General features: G+C 42.3%; 1 protein-coding gene across 1 annotated transcript in view; it reads right to left on the reverse strand.

The window, feature by feature from the left end:
• ADGRA1 (adhesion G protein-coupled receptor A1) overlaps window positions 1-12,519 on the reverse strand; it is a 1,278,841-nt gene that overhangs the window by 1,200,625 nt on the left and 65,697 nt on the right. The window lies entirely within an intron of this gene.

Genomic DNA, 12,519 nt, shown 5'->3' on the forward strand with positions numbered 1-12,519 from the left:
TACAATTTGGGATTACAAGTATTATTTTTGAATTTCCATTTGCAGATGATACAAAAAGTTATGCAGAAGAAGGGTGCAAAATTAAAACAGCTTTTGGAATACAGAGTAAAAATAAATATTTAATGTCAATAAACTTTTTTAAATTGTCACACAGATATATATTTGCAATCAAAGTGTTTTTTTGGGGGGCAATAACATGGTGTGGGTGGATTTCTACCAGTCACAGGATGTGTCACGGCCATACAGCCTGTGTCTTAGAATAAAAGGGAGGTAAAGCCTTTATTAATCTACATGTAATATCCCACCCCCATTGAGTTTAGCTGGTTAGTGGCCAAGGAGGAGGGAAGGAATGGGTTGTCACTTACCTACATGTGTGAAGCTCACTGAAAACTGAGCAAATGCTGAGTTGCCATCACATCTGCAAAATCCCTAGCTGAATTAGGGACATGGACAGAAGGTGGAGATAGAGAGCAGCAGGATCAACCAGGTTTTTTGCAGAATACATAAATAAAATCTCATAGTGAGTATGAACAGCATGTAATACATCTTTTATTGGAGATAATAAACGCTCCAGTTTGGAAGGTTTTCTGTTATGCCTTTTGAACGTACATAACCTTGACCATCCCAGTAGATATCCAGCCATGTTTGGTTATATCTATATATTCCCTTGTTGAATATAATTTTTTGGACATGCATTCTATTTGTCTATTTTAAACTCACCTATGTGTTAATAAAATGTATATATTTTTTATATGCTTTGCGTACATATTTATGTGTTTAACCACTTAAGCCCCGGAAGATTTTACCCCCTGACCAGGGTTTTTTTTGCGATTTTTTACTGCGTGACTTTAACGGACAATTGCGCGGTCGTGCGACGCTGTACCTAAACTAATTTCACGTTCTTCTTTTCCCACAACCAGAGCTTTTTTTGGTGGTATTTGATCACCTGTGTGATTTTTTGATCATGCGCTATAAACAAAAAAAGAGCGTAAATTTTGCAAAAATAACAATATTTTTCACATTCTTTTATATGAAATTCCCAAAAAAATAATGTAGAAATCAAAATGTTTTAAAATTTTTGGCCAATTTGTTTTATGCTACATATGTTTGGTAAAAAAATTTGCAAAAAGCGTATTTTGATTGGTTTGCGCAAAAGTTATCATGTTTACTAACAAAAGGGAAAGATTTTTGTCATTTTTGGTGTTTTTTTTTAACGAGTAATGGCGGCGATCTGCGATTTTTTTTGCAGGACTGCGACATTGGGGCGGACAGATCGGACCCTTGACTGACATTTTTGACACTTTTGGGGTTACCAGTGACATTACTGCAGTAATCAGTGCTATACATATGCACTGTTACTGTAAAAATTACACTGGCAGGGAAGGGGTTAACTGTATTGGAGAGGGAGGGGTTAAGTGTGTCCTAGGGGCGTGCTTCTAACTGTAAAGGGACATGGCTACTACTGTAAAAACAGAGATCAACGGGTAAAATCTTTCGGGGCTTAAGTGGTTAAATAACAACATGTTATACTTACCTACTCTGTTGTGGTTTTGCACAGAGCAGCCCTGATCTTCCTCCTTTCAGATCCCCTGCCGGTGCTCCTGGCCCCTCCCTCCTGCCAAATGTCCCCAGAGTAAATAGCTTGCTGTGGGGGCACCCAAGCAGGCTTACTTCTGAGCCTGCTCTGTGGGTCCATTTAGACATAGAGCCACAGCTTGGCCCCACACCCTCTAACTTCTCTTTGGCTCACTGGCTGTGATTGACAGCAGCAGGGACCAATGGCTCCCACTGCTGTCTCAGCCAATAAGGAGGGAGAGTCCGCGGAGAGCCAAGGCTCTCATGCACTTCGCTGGTTCAACATGGGGCTAAGGTACAGTAAGTATTAGGGGGCTGCTACACACAGAAGGCTTTTTACCTTCGTGCATTGAATGTATGAAGGCAAGAAACCTTGAACCTTTAGAACAGCCTTTCTCAACCTTTTCAACACAGAGGAACCCTTGCAATAAATTTCTGGTCTTGGGGAAACCCCTGCTAAAAATTGAAAATCTACAACTCATGACACATTAGTGTGACAGTCAGTGGGAAGAATGCTCCTTACTCTTGTCCTCATTGGGAAGAATTACCTTCTTACAGATAGCTAAAAGGAACAATGGTGTCATTGGGAACTTATCTGAAAGGCAGAAATTGGCCATTGCTCAAGGAACCCCTAGCACCCTCAGGAGGAACCCTAGTTGAGAAACCCTGCTTTAGAACCACGTTTGACTCAACATTTAACTGCTACATTTGCAGGAGAGCTTGTTTTGTTGAAAAACAGCAGACTTGCTGGCTGGATCACCAGGTGAAACTAAAGAAAAGAAAACCTACAAAAGAAAACAAATGCAGCCATCATATCTAGGAATTTGTAAGCTGCAGTATAATGTTTGCTTTTGGGTTTAATACTGCTTTAACCAACAATAGGTTTGAGTCTTCAGAATACAAGGGGTTCCTTTAACTGAACCCAACAGATGTTTGTCTTTTTTCAAACTAACTATATAACTGTCATCTTACTTTTGGATTTTTTTTTTCTTGTCTGTTTTTACCACCCCCTCCTCCTCCTCAGCTGTTCGGTTTTTGGGTCCCTATTCCAATTATACCGAGCGTTATGTGCCTTCAATGCCTTCAATTATACAATCTAATTATACAGCACAATTACAAAGAAATGGTATAGTTTTAATTACACAATGCCTAATAAAAAGGCATTTCATTAAATGGACTGGCAGTACTTAGCAGTGCCCAGCTGAAGGGCAGTTGTGTAGATTCAGCTATAAATAGTTAAAGAAAGTGTCTGTTTCCTGCTTAGTCAGATGTGTTGAATGTAAGAGTCACTCCAGGAATGAACATTTAAAGGGCGCCTGTTTATAATCATGAGCAAGCACTTGCATTATTTTATTGCATTTTATGTAATGACTTGATTTACCCACGGGACAAAACTGTTCATTGTTTGGACGGAACTACCTTGTACTGGATGAATAAACAAATGAGTTGATTGAAAACCAGAATCAATTTTGAGCTGCTGTCCAGAGTAACTAGTCAAAAGAAACTGTGGGGTTGATTTATTAAAACTGGAGAGTGCAAAATCTGGTGCAGATGTGCATAGGAACCAATCAGCTTCTAACTTCAGCCTGTTTAGTTAAGCTTTGACACTTTGCCCTCGCTCACACTGAGGAGAGGTTTGAAATCATGCGAGTTTAGCTGAACTCCTACAATTCCAAACCCTCATTTCAGTCTGACTTCAGGGATGATTTGAAAGACATCTGTGCCGGTTCATGCACAGATGTCTATTAAATTGGCCCTGAAGTCGCCAAAAGTAGTACAGGAACTACTTTTTGGTAATCAGTGCGGCGCAACAAAGTCTGATTCAGACGGTGCCCTTGCCAGCAATAGGCTCTGATTTGACATGACAAAACCTTGAAGCTGATTTGCTACCATGTATAGCTGGACCAGATTTTGTACTTTCCAGTTTTAGTAAATAAACCCCAGTGTACTTGAAATGCTAATGGTAACAGTCATCTTCTGCTCGATATACAGGTGCATCTCAAAATTAAGCCCCGTACACATGAGAAGAAATTTGGCCGGGAAATTTCGTCCGAAGACCGATCTGCCGATTTTCGGATTGTTAGTATGGTGCTTTCGACAGCCGACTCCGACTTTTCGGCTGACAAAATCCTGGTGTGCGGGCATTAAAATTTGTGTCCTCCGTCAAAACACGCCTGATTTTCGTCTCATTAGTGCAGATTTTGATGGGGAAAAATCTTATGAGCAAGACTAGGCATGCTCAGAGATGAAAGAACACATAGAAAGCAATCCAACACATGACATCACTTCTGAAGTAGAATTTTGCCATACGGGAAAATTTGTGTGCAGTCTAGAGCACATTCCAACTAACAGACACCACTCTGGACAAAAGACGGACGACCGGTCGGCGGAAATTCATTGCGTGTGTACGGGGCTTAAGATTATCATCAAAAAGTTTATTTATTTCAGTAATTCAATTCAAAACGTGAAACTCATATATTTTATATAGATGCATTACACACAGAGTGATATATTTCAAGCATTTCTTTTAATTTTGATGATAATGGCTTACAGCTAGTGAAAACCCAAATTTCAGTATCTCAGAAAATTATAATATTACATAAGATCAGAAAAAAATAAATAAATTTAATACAGAAATATTGGCTTACTGAAAAATAAGGTCCATGTACAGTATAGTATGTACTTAATACTTGGTCAGGGCTCCTTTTGCATACATTACTGCATCAATGCAGCGTTGCATGGAGGTCGATCAGGCTGCGGCACTGCTGAGTTGTTATGGAAGCCCAGGTTGCTTTCAGCTCCTCTGCATTGTTGGGTCTGGTGTCTCTTCTTATCTTCCTCCTTTCATGAGGAATTGTGGGAAGGGACACACCTGAGCACGGCAGAGACCTGAGCAGAGCGATACGGGGCCTAGCCGTCCCTGACCAGCAGGTGGCGTGCCTCCTTCCCCGATCGATCAGTGACAGCAGCGCAGTGCTGAGACAGAAGGAAAAGACAGCAGGCACGGTGCGGCACCTCTGCTGTGCAGGAAGGAACGCTGTAGCTGCTGACTTTAAATATAAGGCAACCTACCTGTTCAGGGATCCAGCGATGTACTCACCTGAGTAGTATCTTCAATAAGCTTCAGGTTCAGCGCTAGCATCTTAGCTGAGGGAAACCAGCGCTGAAGCCTTCTGGCTTCATAGCCAGTTTCCTACTGCGCATGTGCAAGCCGTGCTGCACCTTTTGAATGGTACTGCAGTCTTCTGTGACCTGTAATGTGTCCCAGAAGACTGCGGGGGGAAGGAGTGGGGATGAACTTTTGCACAGATCGCCGCAGCGATCTGACCGTAAGTGGGAGTGGGTACCTGTCAAAACCAGGTACCCACTCATCCACCCCCAAAAAGTGCCAAATTTGGCATTGGAGAGGGGGTAGGATGCAAACAAGCAGAACTTCCTTTTTTGGGTGAAGTTGCGCTTTAAGAGAAATGGGTACCTTTTATTATCCTTATTAGACATAAAACATATTTTTCACGTCTCTTTGATAGAGATGTCCCGAACTGTTCGCCGGCGAACAGTTCCCGGCGAACTTCGCATGTTCGCGTTCGCCTCGGCGGGCGAACATATGCGATGTTCGGTCCGCCTCCTATACATCATCATTGAGCAAACTTTGACCCTGTACCTCACAGTCAGCAGACACATTCCAGCCAATCAGCATACCCTCCCTCCCAGACCCTCCCACCTCCTATAAAAAAGCAAGGGCAGCATCCATCTTAGATTCATTCTGAAGCTGCAGAGTTAGTTAGAGCAGGGAGAGGGCTGCTGTTGCTGCTGAATTGATAGGGAAATCATTAGCTAGGCCAGTGTTCTGTGTCCACTCCTGCTGTAAGGACAGCATCCTGACAGCACCCCAAAAAGCCCTTTTTAGGGCTGGTATTTCAGTCTGCTTTTATTTTTTTTTTCTATATATTTATCAGGCATTTTTGGAGGCAGGCATGACTTTTTTGGGATTAGTGTCGGGGGGGGGGGGGTCTAAAAAGTGTACCTGTGAAGTTTCAGCTCTGTAGCATGCCCAGAACCAGAAAAAAAAGATCATATAGGTGTAAAAGGAGGGTCCCACCATCCCTGCTCTACTGCAAAATGATATTTTTTTCTGGTTCTGGACATGCTACAGAGCTGAACCTTCACAGGTACACTTTTTAGACCCCCCAGACACTAAATCACACAAAAAAAAGTTCTTAAAAATTGTCATTTTTGATAGAGAGCCAATTATTGGAAAAATTAAAAAAAAAATTCTTTGGATATAGTGTCTGGGGGGGGGGGGTCTAAAAAGTGTACCTGTGAAGTTTCAGCTCTGTAGCATGCCCAGAACCAGGAAAAAAAGGTCATATAGGTGTAAAAGGAGGGTTCCCACCATCCCTGCTCTACTGAAAAATGATCTTTTTTTCTGGTTCTGGACATGCTACATAGCTTAAACTTCACAGGTACACTTTTAGACCCTCCAGACACTAAATCACACAAAAAAAAGTTCTTAAAAATTGTCATTTTTGATAGAGAGCCAATTATTGAAAAAAATAAAAAAAAAATTAAAAAAAAAAAACATTCTTTGGATTTAGTGTCTGGGGGGTCTAAAAAGTGTACCTGTGAAGTTTCAGCTCTGTAGCATGTCCAGAACCAGAAAAAAAAAGATCATATAGTTATAAAAGGAGGGTTCCCACCATCCCTGCTCTACTGAAAAATTATCTTTTTTTTCTGGTTCTGGACATGCTACATAGCTGAAACTTCACAGGTACACTTTTTAGACCCCCCCCCCCCCCAGACACTAAATCACACACAAAAAAAAAGTTTTTAAAAATTGTCATTTGTGACAGAGAGCCAATTATTGGAAAAATTAAAAAAAAAAAAAAAAAATCTTTGGATTTATTGTCTGGGGGGTCTAAAAAGTGTACCTGTGAAGTTTCAGCTCTGTAGCATGTCCAGAACCAGAAAAAAAATTAGAATTAGTGTTAGGGCTAGGGTTAGGGTCAGGGCTAAGGTTATTTTTAGTGCTTAGGGTTAGAGGGTTAGGGTTAGAGGGGTAGGGGTAGGGTTACTAATTCTAACCCTAAGTATCTCACCCTAACCCTAACCTTATCCCCTAACACTAAACCTAACCCTCTAACCATAACCCTAACCCTCTAACCTTAACCCTAACCCTCTAAGCCTAGCCATAAAAATAACCCTAACCCTAAACCTAACCCTAATCCTAACCCTAACCCTAACCCTCTAACCTTAAACTTAACCCCCTAACCCTAGCCCTAACCCTAACCCTAGCCCTAACCCTAACCCTAGCCCTAACCCTAATTCGTATTTTTTTTCTGGTTCCAGACATGCTACAGAGCTGAAACTTCACAGGTACACTTTTTAGACCCCCCAGACACTAAATCCAAAGAATTTTTTTTATTTATTTTTACTTTATTTTTTTTAAATGTTTCCAATAATTGGCTCTCTATCAAAAATAACAAGTTTTAAGAACTTTATTTGTGTGATTTGGTGTCTGGGGGGTCTAAAAAGTGTACCTGTGAAGTTTCAGCTCTGTAGCATGTCCAGAACCAGAAAAAAAATTAGAATTAGGGTTAGGGCTAGGGTTAGGGCTAGGGTTCGGGTTATTTTTAGTGCTTAGGGTTAGAGGGTTAGGGTTAGAGGCGTAGGGGTAGGGTTACTAACTCTAACCCTGAGTATCTGACTATAACCCTAACCCTATCCCCTAACACTAAACCTAACCCTAACCCTTAAAGCCCAGTTCCTGTCCCATTTTGGTCGGTTCTGGTCTGTTTGCGGTGCGTTAAACGGGGAGTTTGGTCTGTCAGAGTTTGGTCTGTCACTGTGAAGCGGGCGTAACCCTTACACTACCTGATCGATACAACATCATACCTGATCGTATACACACACTGGATGTTTTAAAGCACGTTATTCCAAACAATTTAGGAATGTTAGGTGATTTATGCCCTTTATGGATTAAAACCCGACTCTGCGTCAACTACGTAATTTTCCATGGTAGTTTTGCCATGGATCCGCCTCCGGCATGCCACAGTCCAGGCGTTAGTCCCCTTGAAACAACTTTTCCATCACTATTGTGGCCAGAAAGAGTCCCTGTGGGTTTTAAAATTCGCCTGCCTATTAAAGTCTATGGCGGTTCGCAATGTTCGCCGGTTCGCGAACATTTGCGGAAGTTCGCGTTCGCCGTTCGCGAACATTAAATTTTATGTTCGCGACATCTCTACTCTTTGATTCTTATTTCAATGTGTTATGTAAGGGTAATTGCAGACAAGCTATAAACATTTAATCATTTGCATATTCCTAACAAGCAACACATAAGCTTGAAAACAAGTCCTCACTGACCTCTTGCTGTAGGCACTGTGAAAAAATTCAGCCTCAAACATCATAGCAAAAGCAATAAAGTGATTTTCAGCTCACTCTACTGCCTCCTCATACAGTGACTTGCTAACTGTCATGATCAGGAGTCAGGCTCAGAGGCTCAGAGACCAGTATCTATAGGAGTAGAGGGTCTTACAAACACGTCAACCTGGTGGATGATGCAGGCTCACCCAAGGCATGGGGTCTAAGCACTAACTGAAGCTCTTGATTGTGGAGTTGGGTGCATGCTAGTGCCAGGTCACGGTCCTCTGGATTGTACCCAGCAGGCGGTGATCAAGACAGGGTCTAGTAGCAAATGTAGCAGGTAGGGAGCAAGCAGAAACATAGTCAGTATACAAGCTAAAAGGTAGGTAACATGTGGTTGTATGTGGGGATCAAGCAGAAACGTAGTCGAGGAACAAACCAAACATCAGTAACGAGTGGTAGAGAAGATACAAACAGCAGCGGGAATGAAAGGAGCAAGATTTTGGTTGAAGAGGGTGCAATAATCTGACAATCAGACCTGGCTTATATCAGGAAGTTCATGGAAGAAGCAAAGAGATCAAGGTTCATCAGAAACAGGGTACAGGACAAGATCGTCCCAGGAATCAGAAAGAGAGCTGTCCAGCATCTCAGGTAGCAAAGCATATAGCCAGCAACTACAGAGGTTGCAGGTTCAGATCTGGACCCTGACACCAAGAGGTTTATTTCAAAAGCTAGAGAGTACAAAATTAGTCAAATTTCTGCATAGAAACCAATTAGCCTCTAACCTCAGCTTGTTTAATTAGGCTTTGGCAATAAAATCTGGAAGCTGATTGGTTTCTATGCAGAATTGATAATAACCGGTAAATTTAAATAAAATACAAATAAAATGCAATTCAAATAAATATAACTAAACCATGGATGGTTCAAGGAGTTGATAGTAGACTGTAAAAAGTCAGTGATTCACACTAAGGCCAAGGCATCTCCTCCAGAGTGAAGCCAGCTCACAGGTCCATATGAAATAAAGAGAGAAATAGGAGAGCGTCTCTGAGTGTAGTAATTAATAATTCAAAGTACATAGCACAAATAAAACTCACATTAAAGTAGGAGGAATAAGGTGAAGCTCTTCATGGATGAGACTGCTACAGCGGCGGGGAAAAGACTGGCATTAGAGTTCTGTGATGGATCTTCTATTTCCGTACAGTATGGTGTCTTCACCATTCCTATCTTTATCCCATCCTATTTCTTGATCCTTGTTGCTCTTTTAACATGTGTTTTCAGTTATGTGATGCGTAACGTCAGTTCTGTTCCTGTGCATATGAACTTTGCCCCTCTCACATTCCGGCCACACTTGATAAAGGAGCGTGCATGCTCTGTGAGAGCCTCACGCGTTGTGTTCCCTGGCTCCGTGGTGACGTCATACGCCAGCAGTGGGCCGCACATCTGAGAGCCAGAAGCAGCCTATCTCCCAGCTGAAGACACCATACTGTACGGAGATAGAAGATCCATCACAGTACACTAATGCCGGTCTTCTCCCCGCCACTATAGCAGTCTCATCCACAAAGAGCTTCACCTTATTCCTCCTACTTTAATGTGAGTTTTAAATGTGCTATGTACTTTGGATTATTAAATACTTCACTCAGAGCCGCTCTCCTATTTCTCTCGTTACCCCCTTAATGACCAGGCCATTTTTTAAGATACAGCACTGCGTTACTTTAACTGACTATTACGCAGTCATGTGATGCTGTACCCAAATAAAATTGTTGTCCTTTTTTCACACAAATAGAGCTTCTTTTAGTGGTATTTGATCACCTCTGCGTTTTTTATTTTTTGCGTTATAAACAAAAAAAAGTGTGAACATTCTGGAAAAAAAAACAACAATATTTTTTACTTTCTGCTATAAAATATATCCAAAAATAAATAAATAAATAAATCCAATTTTTTCATCAGTTTAGGCCAATATGTATTCTGACACATATTTTTGGTAAATAAAATCCCAATAAGTTTATATTAATTGGGTTGAGCAAAAAAGTTATTGTCTACCAACTAGGGGATACATTTATGTCATTTTTATGTTTTTATTTATTTTTTACTAGTAATGGCAGCGATCAGCAATTCTTAGCGGGACGTCGTCATTGTGGCAGACAGATCGGACACCAAACTGACACTTTTGGGGGTACCAGTGACATTACTACAGTAATCAGTGCTAAAAATATGCACTGTTACTGTACTAATGACACTGGCAGGGAAGGGGTTAACATCAGGGGTGATCAAAGGATTAAGTGTGCTCCTAGTGAGTGCTTTTAAACTGTGTGGGGGATGTACTCAATAGATGAACACAGAGACCTGTGTTCCTAACTGGTAGGAACACGGGATCCCTGTGTTCCTCTGTGACAGAGCGGCGGTCTACCTTGTTTATATAGGCAGACTGCAGTTCTGAATCCATGGGGAGCGTTTGCAGGTGGCCTGCTGCTTGGCTCCCCCTCTGGCCAATCGCCGCATGTGTGCGCCTCCAGGGGCGCACCTCTGCTGTCTATTACATGAGGGGACAAACAGGTATGTCGTTTTGCATAATAGAGGCGACATAATAGCAGTAAAACTATGGCGGCTGGTTGGCAAGTCGATAAAGATGGTTGTGTGAAATTGCACTTACATTTTGTCTGTGGTATATTTGCCTGGTTTAACTTTCACAGCAGCAGGCAGGGGTCTCTGGGTCTTTATAGGCAGTTCTGGTAAAAAAAAATTGAAGACTGGACACATCTCAGGTTAAGAATGGTGACCCTGACCAAAAAATAGGCAACATTACCAATTTTCATAACACGCCGGTGATTCAACTGTATCTGGCGTAGTTTGGCAGTAAATTATTGCCTAGGCAGTGTAACAGCAGCCAGAGGGGCCTCAGGAGGAATTCCCGTTAAGACCCATACACACGATACGAAAATCAATTTTCGGACTGTTAGTATAGTGCTTTCGACAGACGATTACGGATTTTTGGACGACAAAAGCTGGATGTGCAGGCTATAAAATTTTTATCGTACGTCAACACAACGTCCGGTTTTCGTTTAATTAGTACAGTTTTGGTCCAAAAAAAACATAAGAGCATGCTCAGAAACGAAAGAACACATACAAAGCAATTCAACACATGACATCACTTCTGAAGTTGAATTCTGTCACACGGGAATTTTTGTATGAAAGTAACCTCTTCACGTTCCACATGAGACTAGCATGCAACAAAAAACGAACGACAGATCATTCGATAATCTGATTGTGTGTACGAGCTTAATTAATGTCTATTTTATTTTGTATTTATGAAAAAAAATGGCTGCTATAGACCATTCAACTCCAAAATAAAAAGAATGGCTGTTGTCTTGTCAATCGGGGAAGGGCTAGTGATAATTTTGTTAATTCTGGGGTGTGAGAGAAGGTTTTAACCCCTTGCCGACCGCTCACTCGAGCTCTACTGCGGCAAAGTGGTTTGTTACCGTCCAGCGACGTAGTACTACGTCGTTGGACTCCTCCCCCTGTAGGCGCGCTCCCGCAGTATTCATTCACAGCGGGAGTCGGGCCAGGGGAGGAGCAGCTGCTCTTCCCCGATCGTCGGGGAATCTAGTTTGGAGATCTGCCCGCCTGTGTAAACAGAGCGGGCAGATCTCCTAAGGCTCCGTTCACATGTGAGCGTATGGATTGCGGGCAGAACCGCCGCGGTTCCGCCCGCGATCCGGAGATTATTGCAAATCGCGGGACGCCTAGCGTTGCCCGTTGATTTGCAATAGACCCCCAAACGCCGAGCGATGTTGCCGCGATTTCCGCCTGCCGAATCGCGGCAACATCGCGCAAACAAAATCGCGGGACGCAATACGCTCCAAAGAAGTACAAGAGCTTCTTTGGAGCGTATTGCGTCCCGCGATTTTGTTTGCGCGATGTTGCCGCGATTCGGCAGGCGGAAATCGCGGCAACATCGCTCGGCGTTTGGGGGTCTATTGCAAATCAATGGGCAACGCTAGGCGTCCCGCGATTTGCAATAATCTCCGGATCGCGGGCGGAACCGCGGCGGTTCTGCCCGCGATCCAAACGCTGACATGTGAATGCAGCCTAAGTGACAGGGAGTGACAGATTGCAGTGTTCAGCATAGCTGAACATTCGATCTGTCCCTGACTCACTCAGTCACCTCCCCCCACACACGTTAGTAAGCACCAGGCATACATTAACCCCTCCCTCTCCAATAAAATTAACCCCTTCCCTGCCAGTGTCATTTTTACAGTAACAGTGCATATATATAGCACTGATTACTGCAGTAATGTCACTGGTAACCCCAAAAGTGTCAAAAATGTCAGTCAAGGGTCCGATCTGTCCGCCGCAATGTCGCAGTCCCGCAAAAAAAATCGCAGATCACCGCCATTACTCGTTAAAAAAAAAACACCAAAAATGACAGAAATCTTTCCCTTAGTTAGTAAACGCAATAACTTTTGCGCAAACCAATCAAAATACGCTTATTGTGATTTTTTTTGTTACCAAACATAGGTAGCAGAAAACAAATTGGCCAAAAATTTAAAAAAAATTTGATTTTTACATTTTTTGGGGGGAATT

This window comes from Pelophylax lessonae (assembly GCF_965119305.1).
Source record: "Pelophylax lessonae genome assembly, chromosome: 9".
NCBI classification, from domain to species: Eukaryota; Metazoa; Chordata; class Amphibia; order Anura; family Ranidae; genus Pelophylax; species Pelophylax lessonae.